The sequence below is a fragment of the Sciurus vulgaris genome, assembly GCF_902686455.1.
Source record: "Sciurus vulgaris genome assembly, chromosome: 11".
NCBI lineage: Eukaryota > Metazoa > Chordata > Mammalia > Rodentia > Sciuridae > Sciurus > Sciurus vulgaris.
In genome coordinates, this window is record NC_136472.1 from 1,174,772 (window position 1) to 1,199,655 (window position 24,884).

Sequence of the window (24,884 nt, forward strand, 5' to 3'; positions counted from 1 at the left end):
GAAGGCTCCAGATCTGGAATACTTCACCTCAGTGAGAGGCAGAGCAACCAGAGCGCTCACACACTGCTGGCAGGGGAAGGACATGGCTTAACTATTTTTGGAACCAGCTGGCAGCCTCTTTTAAAGTCAAACACACCTCTGTGAGCCAGTGCCTCCAAGGCTCAGCACCTACCCAGAGAAATGAAACATCTACCCACACAGAGACCAGGGAGTGAAGCACCCCAGATGTCCGAGGGCAGCGGACAGCTGGAGAGGCTGTTGTACTTCGCAGGGTACCACTACTCGGCCAGCACACCCCCAGGAAGGCATAGGCCATGGCTCAGCCACACACACATCACGTGGAGTGAAGGCACCAGCAGCGAGAGCAGGTCCTCCAACAGAGGCCACCTCCCCAAGAGAGCAGGGCAGGGAGACCCCGGGTCAAGCTGAAGGCACCCAGAGGCTCTAGGGGTGAAGGCATGCCTGTGTCTGCCAGGCATGGCTGCAGGGGAACCAGTCACAAGACTCACTGAGCAAGGCTTGCGACCTGTGACAGTTGTCCTTTGTACTCAGTGCCAGGGCTTTAAAAACAGAAGTCTGTATAAAGGAAGGAGAGAAGGCAGGGCCGAAAGGCCACACATCAAACACCAGCAACCTATGCAGGACACTCAATAAACTCACTGGGCTGGACAGTGAAAAAGTCCTTTGACAAACAGACCACTCAGCTGGGCCAAGGAAACCACACCTTCCCAAGGCCGTGGAATGCTCTGCATGAGGACACTACTGCCATAGACTGACACGGGCCCTGACCCCTGAGTTTCTCCACTGAGTCCCAAAGCCCAGGTGTGATGGCATAGCAGGCTGCTGGGAGGTGATTAGGGCTGGACCACTGTGTCAGAGGGGTTGGTCCTCCTGAGGCACCAGGAGCCTAATAAGAAGGATGAGAAGAGGAAGATTCCAGGCAGAGGCCAGCAAGCTGCGAACACCCCGGAAGGCACCAGCTGTTCACACACTCCTACAGAGAGGACACCACCCCCGTAGCTGTCCTGCCTTCAGAAAAGGACCTGGACACCAAGACCCCATCCACAGCGAGGTGCCCACAGGAGGAGCAGGCCAGGTTCCCACAGGCAAGGCAAGCCGGTCTCTCCACAGAGCAAATGCAGAGAGGTCAAGAGTAGGACAGAGATGGTGGGACAAGGGTTGAAGGGATGAAGCTCTGGGCCTGGCCAACAGCATGTGCCCAGCTCACCTGCTGTCCGACACTCCACCCCAGCCAGCACATGCTGGGGCATCGGGGCTGGCTGAAGGAGGTACTGGATTCTCTGGGCTGTTTTCACAACTTCTTGTGAGCTTAGGATCACTCGAAAGCGTCAAGCTAAACAGCAGAGATTCCCAGAGCCTACCGACCAACCGCAGGGCATGAACCTTGTCTGAACACACTACGAGGGGCAGGAACGAGACACTCGGATTGCACTGGATGCTCCAGGTCCATCAGGAGTGGCACTACAGCGAGGAAGAGCACCTCCGCCTGCATGTACAAGTGGAGATACAGACAGAAGAGCCAGGCACAGCCAGAGTCGGCTTCAAAAGTGTGGGCAGGGAGGACCCACAACTACGCTGGGTGGGCACCTGGAAATAGCACACCCCTAACCCCAGTCCTTCAGAGAGAGAGGCCTCCCTGACCACCCTCTCCTAGCTCATCCTCAATGGCAGAGCTACCAAAGCTGGGCGACTCAGAGTCCCACCCCAAGGCAGACACCAGGGCACCCAGAGGCAGCAAGGTGAGCCCTGCTCCACGGCTGCAGTGCAGACATGGCTGTGGCCCAGCACCTCAGGGTTACCATGCTTTGCCAAGTACACATGCAGCTTGCCCTGGGTGGCTCCAGGTACCAAGCCTGGCTCTGGGGCCATAGTCACCAGTGCCAGTGTGCATTCTCTATAAAGGCATGGGTGTCTGTGGCCAGTCAGCCTGTAGGAGGTGGGGCAATGGTGACCCCCATGGCACCCCAGGACTCTGAAGAAACCCCCAGACACTCCTCTGTACCCACCCCCCTGAAACTAGGCAGCTAGGAATAGCAGGGTCAAAACCCACATGCAGGGCAGCTGGCCCAGACAGCCCTCAAGAGCACACCATAGCCTTCTGTCCAGAGGACAGGCCTCCTCTGTGCTATTCAGCACATAGCACCTGGTATCCAGGAAGGCTGAGCACACCTGACCTTCAGTGAAATAACAAATCACAGCAGCACACCCAAGCCAGCCCAGCCAACTCCCTGCCCAGTGTCCAGTGAGAGTTCAGGAAGCCGTCAACGTCCACAGAAACGTCCACAGAAACGTCCCCTCTTCCCTCCCCCAGAAGCTCCTGCTGGGTGTAAACCTGAGGTGGGGCACTCAGGTGACAGGCAACAGGTTCTAAGTCCCCTAGGCACCCAGTGAGATAAGATCGCACATGCTCTGGAGATCTGGCAGGAGGGCCAGCGGGCCCAGAAATGAGTTTTCTGCACCTCCTGTCCATTTCTAAGAGAAAAATCAAGATCATAACTGCTGATGACTATGACAAGGCCTTAGAATGACACGAAATCTCCAGGCAGCGAGGAGGACGTGATCAACTGTCAAAACCCGAAGGTTGAGCGGTGCATCTCTTCACAGCAGCGAGACACTCACTCAGTCCCTGCACGTCCCAGCCTGCATGGAGCCCTGCCTCCCTGCCCACTTGGGTCCAGCAGGGTCTGGAAAGGACAGCTCCAGCTTCAGTCTTGCACCTAGGCAGTGGTGCAGGCTTGCTCTCAGGGCAGCATGGAAGCCAGGCTGGTCCACCAGCTCTGGGCCGTGTGATCTCTGGACAGACAGCTGGGGTGCAGCTGCATAGCAGGGGTACCCAACACCTCTGCATGGGATTGCCACTGAAGGAACAAATGGAAACTGGAATCTGAACATGAAGTAGCTTTTCCTTGCCACCAAGGAGCCCCTGCCCTGTGTTCACATGTCAAAGAGGGCAAGTGATGTCTGTGGCATCTACCCCAGTGCACCTAACCCTTGCTGATCTCAGGGCTGAGGGGCCAGGCATGGCTAGGACTTGGATGGGAGAAGGAGGGAGGCAGATTCCAAACCAAGTGGCAAGAACAGCTTTCAACAGAACAAAACAGTGTCCATCTACTGCCATTGGAGCCATAGGGACCAGGATTTATCTTCCACCTGAAACAATATTCCACTGGGCAAAACATGTGAAATGGCAGTCCTCAAGACCCTGGATGGACATCAGGCAACAAGGTACAATGGCCCCTGTAAGAGGGGAGCCACACAGTGCCCTCAGTGCCCCATCTCCTGCCTGATGGAGTCTGCACAGCAAGGACACCCCGTGGAGTCCAGTGTGCCTGAGTTGAGAGACACGCTGGGGGTCTGGGGAGGGCACAGCACTAGAAGTCCCAGGGTCTTCTCTTCTGAGAGAGAGCTGCCAAGAGCCCACCAAGTCTTCAGCCAAGCACCACCTGCAGTGTAAGGGAGACGCGGAGGTGAGCAGAGCCACCTGGAAGAGCAGGGACACCCTGCAGGTCCACACTGTACGTTCACAGAATGTCAAGTAAACCCACTGGAGGTTTAAAAGAAAAGCCACTTCCATGGTCCCTCCTCACTGAGCACCTACGTGACTCCATGATGTCCTGTGAGGTGTCCACTGGCCTCTCACATTTGGCCAACCCCTCCAGGCCAGAGACCCACTCTGTCCTCCCAGTTGCTCGGGAGTCCTTCCTGGTGCCCCTCATGGGCTTCATATCCCATCCACGGATGGACCCTGATGGTTCGGTCAACAAAACACACCAGGATCAATCTTTCCCTCATGTCCCTGAGCCAGGCACCCATGGGCTTTCAGTGACCAGAGCAGTAGGAAGTGTTCTCCCCTTCCTCTCTTCCCAGGTTTTCAGAACAACCCTTGCAAACTTAACTTCAACCTCATCCTTCTGCTCAGAATCCCCCACAGCCCCCAGGTCTTGCAGAGAATAAGCCTAAGTCCTAGCGGTGGCCTTGACTGCCCTTCAGACCCCCACCTCTGTGTTCTCACCCATCCCCCAGATCGTGCTGCAGCCATACCGGTCTCTGTGATTCTCTAAGCACCTGAGGGTGCTCTGGCTGGGCCTCTCTTCCTCAGATATCCCACAGTTCTCTGGCTCACAGCCGTCACCCACCCCATCCTGCCTTTTGCCCTGCACTCCACAGACTGGCATGCTGTCCTGTTAGGATGGAGAGCTCTAAGACAGGGCCCTCATGTCCACCATATTCCCAGCACCCAAAATAGGGAACAGCAGGCAGTTAATATCTTCTGATAAAGGAAGGAGAAGTACCAAGGCCAGGAAGCGCCCTTTAAGCACAAAGTAATGGGTGGGTGGTGAGAAAGTCGGAACAGCCCAATCCATGAACCAAAACCTGACCCCCTCTTTCGACACCTTCCTTAGTCCTGCAGGGCCTGAGCCAGCCCCACACTCTGTCCCTTTGGTCCCGATGGGTGCGTCTGAGGCTGAGGGGTCAAGTAAGGGGCTGCAGACTAATTATAGCTTGACCGTCACCAAGAACACTGGCGAGGGCAGGCCTCCCTCCAGGCAGTAACCTCTGTGGCACCTGCTGCCCCAGGGGCTCACCAGGGGCTCAGTTGCCCATGCAGACCACATGCCTGGAGTGGCCATTCTGGCATGTGGGGAAAGCTGACCTTTAGAAGCCACACATCTCGGTCCCCAGGGAACTCGGGATGGCTCCCATGGCTGCAGCAAGATGCAGGGACAGAGGAAGTTTTGTAAAGCAGGATCTGACCTGCTACAAGGTCATGCAGCTGGGAGGCACCAAGCTGCTGCCCAAGAGCCACTGGAGGGAGGTCCTCATGGCCCATCTTGGCAGTTCTTGGCCTTCCCTGCCCAGGACTGGTGCCACTTCTTGTGCTTCACCCCACACATGGTGCCAAAGAGGCGCCTGTGGAGGAAGAAACACAGGCCCTGGAGGGGGAAATGTGGAAATGCCCTTTGATGTGACCACTCTGGAAAAGAAAGCAGACTGTCACAGGCCCTGACTGGCTCACAAGGACACATGGCTACACACAGGCGGGTGGGGTGGGCCCACCAGATTCTAGGCAAGGAAGGCCCCACCTTCCTCTGGCTCCCATGACCATGCATGGGGCATCATCAGAGAGAGGAGAGCCTGCTTGTCGCCCTAGGGTCAGTCCCCCACACAGAAGAAGCCTCACAGGGGTCTGCAGGCCCCCAGTCTATGGAGTCACCTGCTAGCCACTGGGGGGAGACAGCCTCGCCCTGACCAGCATGACCTTGGGCTTCCCAGGCCTCTAACTTGGAGGGCGACTGACACCCTGAACCCCTGCAGACACTCCCAGAAGCAGGCACCTGCCACAGAGAGCACTAGTGTGGCCAGACCAAGGGTACCCCACACGTGGGACTATGGGCAGCCCTGGCACCCTGGGCACACCCAGCGTAAGAGCACATGGCTGCCGGGGCCCAGGGCTCCTTACAGCTTGAGGTGGACCTCCACGCCCAGGTTTGCCCTGGGAGCCTCAGGTCACTGACGTGGAGTGCCATGTGGGAGCCACTCTGGCCCTCCCCCTCCATTCTCTGCCCTCACTGAGGGCCCACCACGGCCCCAACCCAGGACTGGTGAGGCCAGGGCTCAGTGGTGATGTCCAACCACTTCAGGCTGCGGGAAGAGGCAGGCGGGGCAGACCTGCGGTAGGAGAGCCCTGAGTGGGTGGGCTCAGGCCGGAGGAGATGGGCCCTGTGGACAGCTGGAAGGGGAGTGCAGACCATGGAAGGCACCTGTGAGTGGTGTGGCAGGGGTCAAGGTGAGGTCTAGAGCATACCTAAGGACATGGGAAGCCCTTGGCAGGACTTACTGGGAGATTTGGTATCACACAGACCATGGGGCGGGGAAGGTACTGGAAGGTGGGACAGCAGTTTGGAGTGGTGGACAGAGGCAGATGGATCTGCAGCTATCTGGAAATAAGCCAGAAAGAGCTGGAGTCCAGTTCCTGACTCCCCACTTAGATGTCTGTGATGACCACGCTGGAGACACCACAGGTGGCACCTGCTCAGCTCCATGTGGAAGCATTAAGCCTACACCTCGACCCTACCCCACCTAGAGGTGGAGATGGGCTGCCCCTCAGTCACCAGGCAGCAGAGTGATGCTCCCAGACTGCTCCATCCTCAGGCGTGGGGTTCGTCTCCCCACATGGCCACAGTACAGATGCCAGGACGGCTGGTGTCTACAGCAGCCCACCCAGGAGCACAGGTGCCCCACATGCACCCTCACACATGTTTGTGGGGCCTGTACCACTGGACAAGCTCCCAGGGCACCAGAGCCACCCAACCCAAGAAGCAAAGACTATGTGTCCAAGCAGCCACTTCAGAGCCCTGCTGTCACTGACACAAAGCCCAGGTGCCTCCAAAGACATGCCAGACAGTTCATTGAACTGTCCTGTATTCTAATTAGTATCACACTTGCAGGTCCTGCAGCTCCCAGGTGGCACTGGAAGGGGCAGAGGGGCTGGCAGGGATGCACCTGGCCAGGCTGTAGGAGCTACTCCTTGCAGACTGCATGACTGGGGACAGTGCTCTCAGGAAGAACTCCAGAGTGACTACTGTCCCCAGCTCAGCACAGGAAGTACACCTGTGTGGCTTTTCTGGTAGCAGCAGCTCTCCCCGCCTTCCTGTTACCAAGGGATGGCAGGAGAGAAGGCACTTTCCAGGCAGAATAGCCAGACAGCTAGGCAGACAGAAGCACTGCCCACTACCTGGGGGCAGGCGCTCCTGGAAGAAGGAGTCCACCTGGCACACTTGCAGCAACCAGGAGCCAGAGAGCAGCAGGTGGCGGTGGGCACAGTCTTTCTTCTGCTCAACTCCAGAGGACCCAGTGGTCCTTTCTCAGTTGCCCAGGAGGCCAGCAATTGCCACGATGGGCTGTGCCCTTCCAATCAGGGGGAGGGCAGCTTTCTGAGACCCCCTTGGCCTCAAAGGCCCCAAACACACCTGCACACAGGGTGCTCCCACAGCCTGAGGCTCCCAGTGCCCACCGGTCTAGGTGCCCCAGGAGCTCAGACTGTAGATGGCACTGAAAGACCCTGGGTAGCAGCAGGCCACTCCACTTGTGAATTCTGTCCCATAGCTCCCTCCAGGAGGCACAGGCAGCCTGAGAATGCAGAGGGGTAGAGTCGGCAGGGAATAGTGCAGGACAACCACAGCAGCACACCTCGGACCCTGGGAGACCTCCTGGACCCCTGTCCCGTAGGCCATGGAGCATCTACACTCACTGGGCCAACGGGTGTCCTCTGTACAGTGCCTGGGAAAGACCCAGACCCTGCTCCCGGATCATATGCCAGCCCCAACAGTGACTCAGGGAAGACTGGGTGGGATAAGGATGCTCTGTGGGCATGCCTTGGGTGTGAGGGCCAGGCACAGATACCTAGGGGCTCCTCTAGTCTGATGACTACATGGACCATGGGCTGACATGCCAGGAAATGAAAAGAAGTTTGCTCTCTGAGACTCTGCGTGTGCTGGGCAGCACAGTGACTATGTGCCACAGATGCTCTGGTCCCCCACCTGGGCTACACGGGCTGGGAGCGGGCCCCACACAGAACCCCTACCAGGGAGGAGGTCCCAGCATTACACTCAGGCAGCCTTCCTCTCAAGCCCACCCTAGCAGGAGAAACCATCGGAAACAACGGAAAGATGGCGGAGGGGAGCTGGACTTTTATTTGAGTTTTGAAGCTGTTCTCCTTTTATTTCTTCTCTCAAGGAAACATGAACATGCCTTTCAGACTGCATGCCTGTGACCTTGGGTCCAGGGTCCTCAAGTGACTCCTTAAGCCATGAAACCCAGGACAGGACTCAGCAATACTCCCAGAAAGAAACCAGACAGGGCAAATGGGAGGTGTGCCCAGCATCTGACCAAGGCCTGTCCCAAGGAAGGTGTTGGGGTGCAAAAAGTGAGCCCTCGGTAGCCCACACCTGCAACCCTCAACCTGCCTGGTTACTGCTCAACTGGCCACTGGCAATGGTTTCCAGACCTGGAAGAGACTCCAGAGCTGGAAGGCTCCAGATCCCTGAGGACCTGGAACGCAGACTCCTAGAGACAAGGACACAATTCTTTTTCTCATTTTAAGTAGGTAGCAGCTGGCAGAGTGCTGGCACCTAGGAGAAGCCAAGGCACGGGGCATTTGTGCATCAGAGTTGTATGCACAGTGCCTTTCTGTTTACTGCCTCGATGGCTCCTCCTGACCCTCCAGATGCTCAAGGCAGACAGCAGTGGTGAGAAAGGTCCCCACCAAACAGACCCCAATGCTGCCAAGTTCCTCATCACCAGCATGGAGTGCAGCAGGGCTGCCACAAACAGTGCACGAACAGAAAGGGACCCCCACAAGTGGGTGAGGAAGTCCTACAGTACAGAACCCACCCCAATTTGTCATGTTCCCCACCAATAAGCCTCCCAGAACAGCATCTGCATTGCCCAGCCTCCTGGGGACACCTACAAGCCAGCGTGCCACAAGGCGGTGTGTACTTGTGGAGGTATGGTCTCTGCACACGGTGTGTTCTTTTTTCTTTACGAGGCTCTTTTCCTGCCTCCTCAGCCTGAGACCCCAAGGCCTGGCCAAGTGGCAGCACGTAGGCCCCTGCCTGGGGCCTGGAGGATCTGCTCTGCACGCTGCTCAGTGCCTTCCCTAGCGCGTCGCCAACTCCCTCGCTCTCAAGGCAGAGCCACCTGCACAGGAGCTGCCAGCCCCACCCCCTCACTCCACAGACAGTGTGCTTCCTTCCCAGCAGCCCTAGCACCTACAGCAATCCTGGGAATGCAGCGGGAGGAGTGGGCGGGTGAGTGGAAGATGCAGAGATGAACTTGCTGACCCCCTGTTGGTGCTCCAATGTGCTCCTGACTTCAGCTCTGTACCCACATGACTGTCTAGCCCACAGACAGCCTTCCCAGAGGAGGGCTCCCCACTGCCAGCCTCAAGAACCAACCTTCACTGTACTGCTCTGATTTTTGCAAAACTGGCACAATAGACACAGTTTCCAAATGGCTAGATGAATCTCAGGTCCACACATGCAGCGAGAGGCCCCGGTGTGGCTCCTGGCAGCTCAAAACATTTCCACTTGTGAAGCATCCAGGTCCAAAGAGGGTAAAAAGAGGCAGTTTCAGAACATGAATGCAGAAAGCCCCAAAGCACTACCCGTGAAACAGCTGGATACCTAAAATGGTAAACTCAGGGTGAGTGGGTGGTAGGAGTTCAGCTTCACTCTCCCAAACCTGCTTACCCCAGTCAAAAGAAGACAGAAATGCCCAGTGCTGGCAGCAGCTGCAGACAGGCAGAAAGGGAACATGTGGAGAAGAGGAGACTCAGCCCAGGAAAAGGAAGACCAAGAACTCGGTCCTGTACATAGGGAGCAAGCCACCAAAGCACAGTCCAGGCAGGAAAAACTGGTGAGCTGGGTTTCTCAAGGCCAAGAACATCTGTGCTTCAAAAGACACCATTAAGTAGAAGAGCCACAAACTAGAAATCATTCACAAAAACAGCTGATAAAGGACTTAGATTCACAGCAGATGAAGAACTGCCAAAGTCAACACTTTGGCAAACCCACTTTAAAAGATGACAAACCCACTTTAAATGTAGGCGAAAGATTTTTAATATAGATTTCCCCAAAGGTGGAAGAACAGCTAAGAAGCACATGAGAAGTGCCTCACATCGTCAGTCAGCAGGAAACACAAGTCAAAACCACAGTGAGTGCGCTCACGCCCTGGACAGAGAGAGCACCAAGAGGGACAGTCACCAGGGCCGGGGCGTGGGAAGCTGAGCCTCACATGCTGTAGAATGCTGGGCCACAGCTGCTAAGGGCTGGGCATAGTGGCCATGTCTGCCATCCCAGTGATTCAGGAGGCAGAGGCAGGAGGATGGCAAGTTCAAGGCCAGCCTGGGCCAATTAATGAGACTGTCTCAAAATAAAATAGAAAGGCCTAGGATGCAGCTCAGTGGTAGAGCAGACCTGGGCTCAATCTCCAGTGCAAGGTGCCAAGGGTTCCCACACCCTTGTGGCCCTACCAAGTCCACTCCCCTTGGAGAGACAGACACACACATTGATTGGACCCTTAAAGCACCTAGCAGCTTCACTCTCCTTCCTCAAAAGCTGAAAACCACCTGAAGCCGTTCAACAGGTAAAAGATCATCAAACCGCATCTCATCCATAAAAGAGACCACTTCTCAACAGCCACAGCAGCACCAACCACAGTTGGGACTGAATGCCAACAGTACCATGCTAAGAAGACAGGCAGAACAACATCCTCTGCCAGTCCCTCTTGCTGAAATCCCAGCAGGAACAAAACTGCGCAGCTGGAGGGTGGCGCCAGAGAGAAGCCATGGCTTCAGGTACGAGGGGTCCACATGCCACACAGGGACTGCTGAGTGGGTACGTGGCTACGCTTATCTGTCAGAATGTACCAAGGCAGGTGGTCTACAGTGCCAGACCTTACTAAACACATAGGTAACTCTGAAGCAAGCCCAGTCACACATGTAGAGCACCCCACTCAAGGAGAAAGGGCAGCTTGGCTGCACCCACCACCAGGGGAGAGCCTGGGGGCCACAGGAGTGAGCAGCAATGCTGAGAGCCCCTGCAAAGTTCCCAGGAGGCAAGGTGGCCCCAACCTACGCTGGACCCACAGAGCCAGCACCTCTGGGGCTGAGAAGGGTCATTCATGGTCACAGGCGCTGTGTGTTCACTGGTGAGACCCACAGACAGGCACACTGAGAAAGGGTCTCCTGTGTGTGCCTGGTCCTGTACAATCTAACTCTCAAAAATGGAATGTCCAAAAACATGAACAAGAAGAGGGTGACAGCTAAGTTGTGAGGTTTCATCTTTACACCAGTTGCAGTTACAGTGTTTGCTACTTTCTCAACTGCTTTTTACATGGACAATTTCACAATGACCAGTAGCTCTGCTCTGTCTTCAGAGACGGAACGGAAGTTGCCAGGGACAGACCCTGGCTTCCCCAGGCAGGCACCCAGGAACTTCAGAGGCAGGCTCTGCCCTGGAAGATGAAGCACCACTATTTCCACTGATGGAAATGGCCTTGATGACCTGAGAAAGGCCCCTGCTGCTTGCCAATGTCACCACAGTCAACACCACACGGGCCTCCATGCCGGACCTCAGAGACAGAAAGCAGAGCCACCACATGAGCAAAGACCAGGCGGGAGTCATGGGTAGCACCTGAGGACCCACTCGTCCTTCAGCACCCTGAACTCAGAGGAAAGCCTGTCTGCTGAGAGCCAGGCAGTGGGGCGCGCTCCCTAGCACCAGGGCTAGCCCAGACCCCATGTGCACAGGTTGCTGCCACGCCATCCCTGACCCACTGTGCAGGCAATTGGCATTGGGCACCAGGGGGAAAGACACATGTGGAAGGGAGGAAGAGATTTCCACCTGCTTGGCTTGAGTGATCCCGGGGGCAGGGCTCAGCAGCCATCACAAGCCACCCTGCACCTCACTCAGGAAACAAAACTCCACTCTCATTCCCAAGGGGAAGCATCCACCTCCTTCTCTCCTACACCCAGGGCCAAAGAGGAAGGAACAGAGAAGGAAAAACTGTTGTGAACTTTACTCCTAAGTCCACCATTGCTCCCACAAGCAGCCAACAACACCTGAAACACAACACCCACTTCCCTCATATGCAGACCCCAAAGAAAATGGGGACAGTGACACCCTCTCTTCCAAGTTGCAAGGGGCCTATCTTCCACAGCTGTCTGCCCAGGAGCTGGGCAGGCTATGCAGATGCAATATGGAATGGGCAGCGAGCCAGGGCACCCAAGTCAACCACAGGTACACAGGAGCCCCCTGCATGCCCTACCCTCTGGGTCACACACCCACCACACAGCTGCAGTTGGCAGGAAGTCAGGAAGATCCTCAGGCAGCAAGCCCAGGTCTTGCAGGGGCCAGGCTGGACACCAACTGCTCTGCTGAGGTGAGGTTGTGCAGAGCTGTCTACAAAACTGAGCAGAAGAGGAAGGTTGCTGTAGTCCACACCAGGGCCAGAGCCAGAATTTCAGCATGATTTAGAAGATGGAGAAATGCACCACCACAGCACCTTGGACCTGCTCTCTGGGGTTTATGTCAAGCCAAACTCCAAATGGTGAAAGTGGCTATTGGAGCCTACCTAGCCATCCTTGCCTGGCACCAGAGGAGGACCGCAGGAGGGCATGCGGGGTCCAGGGGCCTCAGCATCTCTTCCCTCTCACAACCTTAGGTGTTTCCAGGACAGGCAAGGAGATGGTGGGGCAGGGTTCATTGCCATGGTCCAGACACGTCTATGTGCCTGGGGACAGGTGTGGGGCAGGGTGGGGAGAGTCATTCCCATGGTCCAGACACATCCATGTGCCAGGCAGGCAGAGAATGAGCCCCACACTCACCTGCACTGAGTCCCAGGTGGGTCAAACAAGCACAATGTTCACTACGCCTGGGAGCTGACAGGGCTCCAAGGCAGGTCCACCCTGCCTGTCATCCACCCCACCACCCTGCTTCACCACGCAGCTCAGGCAGCCAGGAAAGGGCAATGGCAGGCCCTGCCAAGCCACCCCACCCTGCCTGACTGGTATAAAAACCTCAGCTGCAAAATTTAGCCCAGATCAGTCCCACAGGAAGGAGGTTTGGAGTCTCACATGGGCAGGAGGCAGCAGCTGTGAAGACACAGCACAATGGAGCAGAGCTGGCAGGAGCTGGCCACCCACAGGCTGGGCTACAAGGTCTCTGAGAGCCACCCCTTCGTGTTACGTGCTAGACAAGGGGCTCCCACAGCCCCTTATGGAAGGTGCTCTAACACAAAAACTGGAAATCAACGGAACGACTTTCACTGGAGGTGCCAGTGGGAAAGGACAGGGTGTCTTGCTTGGAGGGCTGGAGAGGTCTCCACAACCAAAGCTCCCCACCAAGGATCGGGGGGCTGGGAGTGCCATGTGCCACAGGTCTGGAAGGGTCCAGGGCTACCACCCGGGCAGGGCAGCCTCTCGTGCATGCCTGCAGAACACGCAGTTTGTCCCACCGCAGCCAGGAGCATGCTTGGGCTAGAACACTAACAAGTCACCAGCCTTAGAGCGGGCCCCGGGATCCAAGAGCTCAATACTAACCACACCACTAGTCAGTGCCTGGCACTGGCCTTGCCCTGCTGTGGATGCCTGGTGAGGGACATGCCCAGGGTAGACCCCAGGCCTGGTCAAGCTATCTGTCCCAGGTTGTTCTGTACAGTGGAAGATGAGGTAGCCAGGCAGGCAGGAGGCTAGAAGGGAGCTGGACAGCAGCCTCTGCACAACACATTCCTCTCTAACTGGAAATGCTGTTTTGTCTGTGAAGTTGGAGGGAAGGTGCCAGATGTGGGCGGGCTCCACATTCCAAGAGAGAGGAAGTTAGGGGAAAGCAAAGCAGGATGTACAGCAGTCAGCACATAGATTCCCAAAGGGCGGTCCAGCCACTGAGGACAGGGTGTGCAGAGCTCAGCACCAAGCACCCACAGAAACAGAGGGCTGCCCACTGAGTGCTGTCCAGTGAGTGCATGGCCACCTCACTGAGCCTGGCCCTCAGCCAGAGGGTTCCTCTTCAAACCTAGGCTAGATCAGGACGCTCTCGGACCCAGTCTCAGGACCTGTCTTGGTCTGCGTTCTGCTGCTATGACAGAATGCCAGGAGCTGGGTAATTTATAATACAGTCTCTGGTTCTGAGGGCTGGGGAGTCCAAGAGCATCACAACCAGTGCTGGGAGGGAGCCTCCGAGCGGTCAGCCCACGGCAGAAGGCTGAGGGCAAGGGAGGACATGAGGAAGCAGGAGGGGACTGAGCTCGCTCTTACAACAAACCCACTCCAACAAGGAGCCGCGGACCCTTCCTGAGGGCAGGGGCCCTCACCTCAAGGCCCGCCCCCCAGCATACCACACTACAGGCCAAGTTCCCAACACTTGAGCTTTGGAGACACACTCAAACCCCAGCAGCCCCCATCTACTCCAATGGCTCACAGGCTCTGGAAGGCTTCCTAGGCCTGTGACCTGTGCACACGACCCTCCAAACAGCCGTCATTCCAGAAAGTTCCCCTCACCTCCACCTGCCATTCCTCTGCCCAATCTTCCCACCCTGTCCTGGGATTCTATGGGCTCAGTGGAAGCTAGAAGTGTGGCTGCTGTCTTTTGCTGGATCCTGGGTAACCAGCCCAGGCCAGCAACTGTGCAACCCATGTGTGCATGAGTTCCTCATGTACAGAAGGCATCTGCAAATCAACACCAAAGAAAAGACCACCACACCAAAGAAAGGGTTAAGCGCAAGGAGGAAACATCCACAAGAGGAGAAAACAACAGGCACAGAAAGAAGGCTGGGGTCTTCAAGGCAGAAACAATCAGAGACAATGGCTGCCACCTCTTTCCACAGCAGCAGGCACAGGAGGGATAGCTCCCAACAGCCACCTCTCAGAATGTCAGAAGGTAGGACCCGAAGACCCTTCAATGGGAAAGCCCAACTTTAGCAACTGATCGCAGACACTCAGCCCAGAATGTCTAGGAAGAGGACGAGTGAAGCACCACACACAGGATGATGTCACCAAGGTGAAGGCCCAGAGTGGGCAGGCCAGAGCACAGGGCCAGATGGCACTGCGGTGCAGGCAGCCTGGGGGGTGCAGAGGGAGCCTGGAGGTGTGTTTCCCTTTCTCTGAAGGCCAATGAATGATTAGAGTTTCCACTATGCACACTGGGGCATAATGAAACTTGACACAGATTTTACTTTCTTTGTATATGTATGGATTACTGGAATTTCTCATTTGAAAATATATCATCACTGTAATCAAAAGGAAATATTATTTTAATTGTGGAGAGAGAGATGAAAAGGCCTAGAAATAAAATGCCAATAGTAGGGCTTCCCCCCAACCCCCGGTTCCAGGAATCTTGCTTTTATAATTGAAAGATAAAATTTAATCCCTATATCCTAAAATAGATTTGAAAATTAGCAAAACTTTTGGTACTTGGCTAAAAAGTTAGACACACACTCACCATGCCACCCAGAAATCCCCTCCTCACCATTAACCCTCAAGAAATGGAAACGTGTCCACATGAGATTTGTTAGCAGGTGACCGAAGGTGCTAAGGTAGGCATGGCTGAAAAGTGGACACTCGTGTCCACAGCCAGAGAGCGTACAGCCTGTCATGGCCACCTACAAGGGGAGGAGTTCTGAAGCAGGAGGAGCCGATCCTGGCATACAACCACACAGTTGGCTCGGGGTGAGCAAGAAGCTAGGCATGGTGTGCACAGAGCACTCAGCCACCTGCCGGACACCCTGTGACAGGAAGAGCAGCTGTCCCTGAGCACAGAGGAGCTGCCAGGTGGAGCTGAGGCAGGTGAGGGACTCGGGGGATGGACACAGATGGACACATTCCAAGGTTGTTTGCACAATCCCATATGCTTGTTGAAATTTGCTGAACTATGTGTGGAAACTGGGGGGGGGGGAGTTGGTGTGTAAACAACACCTTAACCAACAGATCACACACATACACACCTTTGCAATCGAATCCCAAAGCTGCTGAGACCAGAATGGGCCTGACTGCTGGGAAGACAAGGCAAGGGGACCCAGGCTGCAGGGGAGACCCTGCCCACTACCAAGACGATCCATATCATACAAGTCTGGTTCTTAAGGAAATATAAGATTGTGGGTGAATTCCTTCCATTCCTCATGCTTTTTTCTCCTCCAAATGCTGTGTATGTGTGTTTTGCAGATGGACACAATACCTTTATTTTATTTATGTGGTGCTGAGGATGCAACCCAGTGCCTCACACGTGCTAGGCAAGTGCTCCGGCCCTGAGCCCCAGGCCAGCCCTCCAGATGTCCTCTGCGGGAGGGTGCAACTGGAGCACACGTTTGCTCATTAGCAGTCATCAACAGGTGTGTCTGCTATCACAGTATCTGTTTAACTGTGTTCAACACAGCCTTTCTGAAACCTGGCACCAGGACACGACCTTCAGGAAAGTTAAGGTTACAAGGACAAGCCCCAGTCAAGGTACCTGGGAATGAGAACTCCCTCTAAAATGAGCCTCAACTGACCCCTCGCATTTTCCAAGTGGTTTCTTAGGGTGACCCCAGAATAAGTCTCATCTGATAGTGGCCAGCAGCAGACCCCAGCAAGTCACATTGTGCTGCCCACTGCCTCTGTGCCCCTCCTCCTCCACATCCTCAGACCTTCTGTCTCTCCACACTGGCCTCCACAGAGGATTCCAGAAGGAGACTCATGGGCAAATATTTTTATTCCACGCTCACAACTTATGCACTGGCTTCTGGAGTCCATGCTGGAAATCCTTCTTGGACAGCATGTTGAAGACTGTCAGTTTCCAGGGTGGAATCTGAATTCTTATTCTGTACATAGCAGATGACCTGGTTTCTCCTTTGTTTTTCCTCTGTGGAAATTTTTAGAACCCTTTGTTCACTCCTGGTGTCCTACAATGCCATGATTACATCTTTCCTTCACTGTGCTGGACGCTGGGCAGCCTAGTCAACCTGAGGGCCACTCCTGGAACTCTGGAGAACTGCCATGCCCCTTCCTCCTGTCTCTCCTTTCTGGACGGCCCACTGACAGCGAACATCCTGTCCATCCCTGGCCTATCTTTGCTCTCTGGGAGTCTAAGCCTGCCGTTTTTGCTCACTCGCTCCACCTGCTGGAACATGACTAACTTCATCCCCATGATCTTTAATGCCCAGGCACCCTCCCCGCACTCTGGACAGCTGTCACCACCCTGCCTTCTCATGGCTGCTCTGCAGCCCATGGGCTCTGAGGAGACCAAAGATGGTCCTGTATTCTTTGGGTACAGCTAGCTCATACTGTGTCATGTGCAGTTAATCCCAAAACACCTTGATGCGGGGGGGGGGGGGGGGGGGTGCTCACAGCAGGCAGGGATGTGTCCCCTCCTGCCCTGTCAGAGCCTGGAGGGCTTTTCTCTGGCAGGTCAGATCCTAACCTGGAGGGCAGGAGCTAGGGTCCTAAGGACCAAAAGTGGGGGGGGCTGTGGGCAGGGGATGTGGAACATCCTCCAGGCTTGATGTGCATGGTGGTGACCTCCACCGTGCCTGGTATCCAGGACAAACCAGTGACCCACACCCATCCACAGGAGAGTCCTCCAGATGGAGAAGACACAAGCGCCCCCTCAGAGGCCCAGGCCACACCCATTGTGTGTTCATTCTGTAGTCCCTGCTGGCTCAGCCCAGTGAATCTGCGTTCCACACACTGGATGACCAGCTTTCCAGCTTCGGTGACTGGCTGCTGTCTCCTCTTCCTTCTTCGTCCCTGCAGTTTCTGGCAGGCCAGGAGCAGGCCCCATATGCTGCAGTCCACCCTCTGGCCAGGACAGGAAGAGTATGTACTGTGTGACATGGGCAGTGGAAGCCATGAGTGTCCACCGGGCCTCACCCTCCTCAAGGCCCCATGAAACTACCAACCGATGCCCACACCCACTTCTCCACTCACAGAACAAGCAGCTGTGAGGAAGCCACACTCTGTGGCAGGACACCTGGGCAGCAGCCCTGGACCCAGCATCTCTACTGGGCCCCACGGAACACACACTCCAGTCTGTTGGCATGGACAGAATGCCCATCCCAGCTCAGGTGGATTCCTGACCCTCTGTGGAGAGTGGGCAGGGGGCAGGCAGGCTCCATACGTGCCTCCGCTCCCAGTCAGCAGGTGGGCCCAAGGCAGAGCCTCCCACCACGCTTACCCCATGGCACTTGCCTATGTGGTCAAGGACCAAGGTCTTCCCCCAGCCCAGAAGGCAGAGGACTGCCTGTCCCAGACCATGGCCACACTCAAGCACTGACTCAAGGCTTCAGAACAGACACAACATTTCCACGGAGGTGTCAGAAACCAAGAACCAAAAGCACAGACCTGGCACCCAGCTGGTCTCTTGATCCAGAGCCCTGGGCGTGGGTGGCAACTCAGTGTGCCCTACCCATGACGGGAAGGGCACAGCAAGCCTGGATGCTAGAGACGAGGGGCTGGTGCAGGCCTCACTGCCTTCTTCACGCTGTTGGATAGGCTGCCCTGTACAACATGCTACACCAACCGGGCAGCGTGTGCTCCACAAAGCCCCGACCCTCTGGTGGAGAGCCCTGGGGTCCCTGGTTCTAGAAGTGACCTGGCCCCAGCCCAGGGCACTGTGTGTGAGCGGGCAGTAGTGGACAAACTTTGAATGGGGTTGCTAACTACATGCAGGACCTAGAACTCAGGTCAACCGTGGAGCACAATCAGACCCCTCTTCTGGGTCCCCTTTCAGAAGGGGGAACCAATTGCTGTATACTGACGAGCCAGGCAGAGCCAGGAAGGATGGGGGCATGGGGATGCAGGGGTGGCCACAGTCTGCTGGAAACTGTTAAACAAATTTCTGGCCCTGGGGTTGGGGGTCAAAACAAACAAGGCCAGAAATGGTCCAAAGAAGACGATACCATCTGTACCTGTTGGATGGTCAGAGGTGGAAAGTGACGCCATCCAGCATCATCCCACGTGAGCACTCAGGTCCTTGCCCCTGTGGGGACAGAGGTGCAGACCCCAGGCCTGGCTCTTGGTCATGCAGGCATGTGGTGCAAACAGGTCCGTGGGGGCAGCTGCATGGCGCTGGACCTCGCTCCAGCCCCTCTCCACGGGCATTCAACTTGTTCCAGTCACAGTACCCCTTTTCTCCACCACTGACCCCACAACGTGGCAGGGGTGGCCTCTCTACACAGAGTTGTACTGATGTGGCCAGGCTGCAGTGGCTACCCCTGACACCTGCGACAGGTCCACTGCCTGGGTGGACCCCTTTGTGGAGATGGGACCAACCAACATGCGGCTACATGGTCCTAGGCAGAAAAGAAACAGTGGTTGGCCCTTGTCCCCTCCTCCTCCAGGTGCGTCCTGCGATGGGCCTCGGGCTGCCGATCTGGGCCTGTCTGCACCACTGCTACGGGAGTCAGCAACATTGGAGAGGTGCTGGGAAGACACAAATCAGGTCATGCAGTGCCCCTGATGGGGGCTTCTCGAGCTCCTTCTGAGGCGTCTGAACCCCTCTGCCCTAAGCACAGGCCTGGCTCACCCAGAACATGGCCTTCACCTGTCTTGGGAAGCTCTGCCTCCTGCTCACCTCCCTCCCCCACCTCCCAAGCATTGCTGCTTCAGGAGCACATCTTCAGGTCTCCCCACATCCCCATCAGGGTGCCATTTCCAGGGAAGCTAAGTGATGGTCCGAGGCCTCCTGCCATCTGTCTGCTGCGTGCTTCACTCTGAACCAAAGACCCATGTGATGAACTTCCTGTGAGAGTATGAGCACAGGTGGACCTCTGCACTGAGGCCGGGCTTGGCATGCAGACAGTGAGAAGCACCCAGGCCAGGGCTACCCTGAAGTCTGCAGGCAGCATCAGGGACCCTGGGCCAGGCCAGGGAGACACCAGAGAAGGGCCCAGCACAGCACCTGGGTGGTGTGCCGTGGTGGTCATGAAATTCACCCCCAGTTCCGGTGCATGGCACTGCCCTGGGCCAAGCAGCACACATCCCCAGGCAGAGACAGCATATGGAGAACTCAGTGAATTTCAGGCAATGTGTGCTGTGGAAAAGCATGTGATGGAAAGAGGTAGAGAGACAGGCACTGTGACATATGCCTGTCATCTCAGTTACTCAGGAGCCTGAGGCAGGAGAAGTGCAAGTTCAAGGCCAGCCTGGGCAACTCAGTGAGACCCTGTCTGAAAATAAAAGGATTCAGTAGGAAAGAACTTGCAAAACAGGGCGGGGGCAGGAAGAGGTGGCCAGGGCAGGGGAGGGAGTGTCCACCAGAAGTGGGAGGTCAGGGAGAACCTCTCTGGGAAGGAGACATCAACACCAAACCTGAAGAACGGGAGGCACAGGCCCAGCAGGTAAAGGCCCCAGGGCACAGAGAGCAAAAGGACAGGATGCTTGAGAGCCATGCGTGGGGTCAAGGTTGAACCCAAACACAGGAGGAACCCACAGGACTAGAAGGAAAGAATTAACTCAATATAAAAATGAGCAAAAGATCTATGGAAACATTTTCCCAAAGAGGATGAGGATGAAGATGAGGAGTAGTACCTCGGTTTTTCTATGTGAGCTCTAGAAACAGTGGCTTGCCCCAGGCAGCAGGCACCCAGCACCTGGAATACGGACACTAAGACCATTTCCCATAACCAGCAACCAGCATAGCTTAGTTCCAGGCACAGGGCAGCAGGGGCACAGAAAAACCTGACCCATACTGTCAAAGCAGAAATGGCAGGATGGGTCCAGGGCCCAGCAAGCCAGGGCCCTGGCCGGGACCATGTGCTCACCAGTCAACCAGGACAGCTCCAATCCATGAAAGCACAGCACACCTAAAATCTCATCAGGTGCTTCTAGAAGACCACAGGGGTCAGAGGACTGACGGAAAGGATCAAGCACCTGCCCTGATTTTCGTGGGGTGACCAGCAGCCAGCAGGAAGCAGTTCCTCTTCAAAGACACCTTCCAGCTAATAAGGAAGGAAGACAAGGAGAAAATCATGCCACCATGAGTAGGGTCCAGGGACTCCATGGCCTTGTCAGAGGGCAACGACTCACATCGTCCCCAGAAGAGGTGGCCCATCTCATGCTGAACCACCAGCACCTGCGAAGGGGTCTGGGTCCTGCCAAGGTACAGGCCCACTGTGAGTTCAAGGAAAGAGAAATGTGGTGAAGAGCACAGTCCAGATGGGCAAACACAGGCATGACCTGGCTTCCTCCAGAGAAGAGCACAAGGAAAGAACACCCAGCTCAGGAGGGGCTGGCAGCAGCACAGGCAGCACAGGCCAGCTGCAACCAGGAGCTGTATCTGGGTCTCCACTGGAACAAACTGAGGGAGGGACGGGAGGGAGCCAGACAGTGAGACAGGGAGAGGAGCTGAGCAGTCTCTTGGAAGGGAGGGAGGAGGTCAGGGGCGGGCCTGGCTCTGAGGACGCCTTTACACTGCCAGAACACCTGGACACCACACAGGGAATATGCCCGCAACACAGCCACGCATCCTCCAGGCCCAGTGGTGCCACCCTGCCTGCACTGTCCTCAGAGCCAGCCCATGGATGAGGTCGCAAACCCTTCCTTCCTCCTTCACAAGCCACTTGGACATGAGAAGCAGCCCTTCCAAGACTCCTGCCACCACCCTGCAAACACCCGAGACACCACCAGGGCCAGGCCTCCATGTTTCTGGAAAGAGCCAAACCCTGTTTCCTGTGGGTGAATGCGGACGGTGCCAATTCTGGGAGAAGTGCTTCTCCCTCTGCAGTGGTGCACACATGGGTACACCCATGTACACATGGACAGGAGCATTGGGGCTCCCAGGTGACAGAGCTGGTGACCGGGGACCTCAGGGAGCCTGGGGCAGGTCTGGATGCCAGGACACCTGGAAGGCTCCTCAAGCTTAGGTGGGCAGCTGGCCCAGGCCACGGAGTTGTGGGCCAAGAGCACCTTTCTAGGGAGGTCCTAGGCACAGCCTGCCTCACTGTGCTCCTGCTCCTCCAAGAAGGGCTCTGCTGCAGGGGATGCTGACACAACAGCAGGCCCCAGCACCCAGGGCTCAGTTGTGCAGAGCCAGATGCACAGTGGGTTCCCACAAAGGGCACCACTGCTGTCCTCACAGGCCCCTGGCTATGCAAAGGCCTGCATGAGACAAGGGTGAAGGGTGAAGGCGGGAGCAGGTGTCTGGTGCCTGGCTAAAGAGGAGGATGGGACAGGGCAGGTGTACAGTCCACCCCCACCCCAAGAAAGGAGAAGTGATCGAAAAAAGAGTAAACCCCAGAGAAGTCCCATTTTCCTTCCTTACAGATCAGACCCGAATGCACACGCATCAGACCACAGTGCCAGTGGCCAAGTGTCCACGGCTTCAGGCAGGGGCAACTCAGGGAAGTGAAAGATGCACCTGCTCTCTCCCTCTTCAGGGAGAAGAGAAATGCAGAGTGAATGAAAACTTATGTCCAAGCCTGGCTGGGAAGCGAGGTGGGCCCTGGGAGCACTGCACAATGGAGGCATGTGCCAGCGGCTGCACTCTGGACTGGACTCCCTTTCAGATGTGGCCGCTGCCATCACGCCATCAGACAGAGACAGTCAGAGTGTGGGCGGTGGAGGTGGCCAGAGTGGTGTGTTGCCCAAGCAGGTCTGCTTCCCTCTCACCAGCACAGTAACCACAGGGCAGTGTCCAGTCAGGGACAGGGGCAGGGCAGGGGAAAGTGCCAGTGAGGAGGCACCACAGGCCTGAGTCATTCTTGCATAGCATGCCTGCCACAGGCCTCAGTCCCCCTTACAATGCGGCCCCTTTGACCCCTGCGATACCAGGCATGCTTAACCTCTGCAGGGGTCGTGCCAAGGCCATTTCTACAGCCCTTCTTCTCCTTCACAGGGATGCGTGAAGAAGGCAGCCTCAGGTTCAATTGCCAATGCCAGTCCCAGGGGCCACGTGCTCCAAGTTCAGTTAATGAAGCCTGCCTGGCTCCCCTGGACATGTTGGGGGGCTCCTCCAAGACAGATGGCTAGGAAGAACAGTCCTACAGATGTCCTGGGCCTCAGGACATGGGAAGGGCCCTCTGTCACCCTGGGGTGCCCACCAGAACTGGGGAAAGGCATCTGAGGCCAGGGGCATCGGTGCCCCTGTCCACGTAGTTCTCCACCCTCATTGAGCACACATCCACTGGGCACTGGCCTCAGGACAGCCCTGTGAGACCCTGGGATGTAGACCCCAAGAACTAACTGGCCCTGCCTCCCAGGGGAAGGCTAGCACATAGAGATCAGGAGAAGGAAGAGCTGTTGCAAGCAAATACCACCAGGGTAGGGAGGACACCCAGCATGTGGTTGGATGGGAACAAGAGCTAGGGGTATGAATCTGAGACCTTTCCAAGCAGCCTCTAGCTACTCCAATAGAAAAGCAGAGAATAGGGACTCTGGCACTGGCCAGAGAGATAGGACACCGGTAGAAGGGACAAGCCATGACGGGGAAGGGTGAGCTCTGGAGCCAGTAAGGCATGTCTGGTTGTTGCCAGGCTGGGGAAACCAGGAAGACTGATATGAGCTCAGGGCATTTTTAAAGACCTCACACCAAAACCAGGAGTTCAGGAGAGGCTGTGCTACAGGAGGAGGGTGACCTCTAGAAACGGATGTCAGTACTTCCGGCTCTGAGTCACAACTGTCGGCAACACAGGGTGGAGCCATGACTCCAACAAGCAGCAAGGAGACTGACGTCCTTTGGACAGCTCAGAGCCAGGCACAACTAAGCTGGCAGAGAGGAGGAGCAAGGCCTGGCTCTTGTTCACTCACGAAGGCTGCCTCTGGAGCCTCTCCCAGAGAAGCCAAGTTTGTGACAGTCCAGGTGCATTTATCTGGGGCTACCTACGGCTTCAGGGACTCCTCTGCCCTGACCCAGGGCAAAGCTCCCTGAGCATCCTTCTTTTCCTTCCTCTGTCCCATTCTCTTTTCCCATCAGACACTGGCAAGTCAGTGTGCCTCAAGGTGAGTGGGGCCTCCAGACAGCAGCCCTGCCCCTGCCTCTCAGGCCACCACTGAGGGACATGCACTAAGGTGCTGACCATGGGTCGGCAGGACTGGGAACTGATGCCTCCACTTCCCCAGCCCATGCTCTGCACCGGCTGTTCCCACAAAGGTCCTCCCCACTCCCACACCAGACAGTCAACAGCACGCAGGTGGGGTCTGTGCCTCCAGGATTCCCTGGCTCATCCCACCATGTGGCCAGAGCCACCTGCATGGCCTCTTAGTGGTGGCTCAAGCCCCTTCCCACTTCCCAAGGCACTGGCTCCTGCCTCTAGCTGCTGCTGAGTGTCCCGGGCCTTGATCTCACCCCCGAGGGGCTGCCTTTCACTCTGAAGGGCAGCCTCTGATGACCAGAGCTGCTCAACTTTAATGTAAGTCAAACCATCCATCTTTTCCTATATGTTTAGTACTTTCTGGTCCTATTTTAAGAAAAGTTTTCTTAATCTGAGGGTCAAGATTTCAAACAGTGCCATCCCCCACAAAATATGATGCAAGCCATAATGTGAGCCATGGGTACAACTTTAAAATTTCAGTGACCACATTTAAGAAGTCAAAGAAGCTGGACACGGTGGCACAAGCTGGTAATCCCAGCAGTTTGAGAGGCTGAGGCAGGAGGATTGCAAGTTCAAAGCCAGCCTCAGTAACTCAGTGAGACCCTGTCTCAAAATTAAAAATGAAAATGGGCTGGGGATATGGCTCAGTGATTAAGCATCCCAAGTTCAATCCTAAGAAGGAGGAAGAAGGAAGAAGGAAGGAGGAGGAGGAGAAGAAGGAAGGAGGAGGAGAAGAAACAGATGAAATTGATTTTGATGTATTTTATTTAACAAAAGATCTAAACTATTACTATTCTGACACGCAACCAATATAAAACAATACTAAGAGGGTGTTTTGCATCATTCTTTCCTAAGTCCAGTGTCTCTTCTACAAGATATTGCCAGAGGTCATACTGGGTGCCTTTGGCCTTATGTCCCACGGTTCAGCTATTCTATCTGTGCTGTGAGGGCTGGGTCAGACACCCAGTTGGCCGTGCAAGGCTCATCGGAGCTTGCTGTCAGCATACCCTCCCCCCACCTCCAGCCCCCAGCCCCTGTTGATCAATTTCACCAAGCATTTTTCACTTTATTCCTGTTTTCACAGAATCAGCCTCTGGCCTAACAAATCTCTCTTTGAGGCTTCACCTCCTCTCTGGCAGGCCAGGCCCCACCTCCCTCCTCCTCCTACCACGTGGGCCAAAGGCATGCTGAAGGCTCCAAGCTGCTCTGGTGTATTTGCATCTGGCAAGTCTTGTAATACTTGTGTTATCTTTCAGCTAAAGCCATTTTCTAAGTCTCTTTACAAATCTGTCTTTGTCCCACCA

At 55.8% G+C, this 24,884-nt stretch overlaps 2 protein-coding genes across 2 annotated transcripts in view; both read right to left on the reverse strand.

The window, feature by feature from the left end:
- The window catches only part of MOB2 (MOB kinase activator 2), a 61,292-nt gene that overhangs the window by 19,975 nt on the left and 16,433 nt on the right, over positions 1–24,884 (reverse strand). The gene's annotated exons all lie outside the window — the stretch shown is intronic.
- IFITM10 (interferon induced transmembrane protein 10) overlaps positions 22,066–24,884 on the reverse strand; it is a 289,205-nt gene continuing 286,386 nt past the window's right edge. Inside the window, exon 4 of the mRNA XM_079104980.1 lies at positions 22,066–24,183. The gene's annotated coding sequence lies outside the window, so the exon portion shown is untranslated. The remainder of the gene's footprint in view (positions 24,184–24,884) is intronic.